The sequence below is a fragment of the Arachis hypogaea genome, chromosome 4, assembly GCF_003086295.3.
Source record: "Arachis hypogaea cultivar Tifrunner chromosome 4, arahy.Tifrunner.gnm2.J5K5, whole genome shotgun sequence".
Lineage (NCBI taxonomy): Eukaryota > Viridiplantae > Streptophyta > Magnoliopsida > Fabales > Fabaceae > Arachis > Arachis hypogaea.
Genome location: NC_092039.1, coordinates 104,844,818 through 104,845,427, shown reverse-complemented (window position 1 = coordinate 104,845,427; position 610 = coordinate 104,844,818). Strand labels below are relative to the sequence as shown.

Here is a 610-nt window from a genome sequence, read left to right as displayed (position 1 = left end):
TGTTTCTTCCACCATTATTGTTGTTGAAACCTTGTTGAGGTCTCTGTTGATCTTTCCATGAGAAATTTGGATGATTTCTCCATGAAGGATTATAGGTGTTTCCATAGGATTCTCCCATGTAATTCACCTCTTCCATTGAAGGGTTCTCAGGATCATAAGCTTCTTCCTCAGATGAAGCTTCCTTAGTACTGCTTGGTGCATTTTGCATTCCAGACAGACTTTGAGAAATCATATTGACTTGTTGGGTCAATATTTTGTTCTGAGCCAATATGGCATTCAGAGTGTCAATCTCAAGAACTCCTTTCTTCTGACTAGTCTCATTGTTCACAGGATTTCTTTCAGAAGTGTACATGAATTGGTTATTTGCAACCATTTCAATTAGCTCTTGAGCTTCTATAGGCGTCTTCTTCAGATGAAGAGAGCCTCCAGCAGAGCTATCCAAAGACATTTTGGATAGTTCAGAGAGACCATCATAGAAAATACCTATGATGCTCCATTCAGAAAGCATATCAGAGGGACACTTTCTGATTAATTGTTTGTATCTTTCCCAAGCTTCATAGAGGGATTCTCCTTCCTTCTGTCTGAAGGTTTGGACTTCCACTCTAAGCTT

At 39.3% G+C, this 610-nt stretch overlaps 1 non-coding gene across 1 annotated transcript; it reads left to right on the top strand.

Annotated features, from left to right (window-relative positions):
* The first annotated feature begins 502 nt into the window (after positions 1-502).
* LOC112798618 (small nucleolar RNA R71) lies at positions 503-610 on the top strand. Its single transcript, XR_003200222.1, has one exon. It is a non-coding gene; the product is annotated as a small nucleolar RNA R71 (small nucleolar RNA).